Source organism: Octopus bimaculoides, chromosome 19 (assembly GCF_001194135.2).
Source record: "Octopus bimaculoides isolate UCB-OBI-ISO-001 chromosome 19, ASM119413v2, whole genome shotgun sequence".
Classification (NCBI taxonomy): Eukaryota; Metazoa; Mollusca; class Cephalopoda; order Octopoda; family Octopodidae; genus Octopus; species Octopus bimaculoides.
The window spans coordinates 35100837-35101402 of NC_068999.1; positions in this window are offsets into that span (position 1 = coordinate 35100837).

Here is a 566-nt window from a genome sequence, read left to right on the forward strand (position 1 = left end):
ATTATTATTATTATTATTATTATTATTATTATTATTATTATTATTATTATTATTATTATTATAACAACAACAGCGGTAGTAGACGTGTTCGCAGCATTTTTAAATATGTCTTCCTCTCCCAATAAAGCTGTTGCTATTGTTGCTACTGCTGTTGTTGTTGCTGCTGCTGCTGTTGCTGCTGCTGTCTGTGCTTCGATTTTAGACCACATCAACTCGTGGTCGGAAAACAATGTTATAGCGGTTATTCCAACAGCCAACACTTTCCTCCACGATCTGGGAAGCCATAATGATATTTTTGTTTTAAACTATTAATTTTGCAAATTTAGATCTTAAAATTCGCCCTTTAACGGCAAACAGTAATGATACGAATAGGAGGAAGAGGGAGAGGTGGAGGACGTGGAGGTGGAAGAAGAGGAGGAGAACTGCGATGAGAAAAGGATAACAAGAAAACCAACATGAACAATAATAATGATGTGTTTTTACCCCTTCGACTATTACATAGCGAAAAAATATTGCAAGTCATCACAAATTAGTCTCTCTCTCTCTCTCTCTCTCTCTCTCTCTCT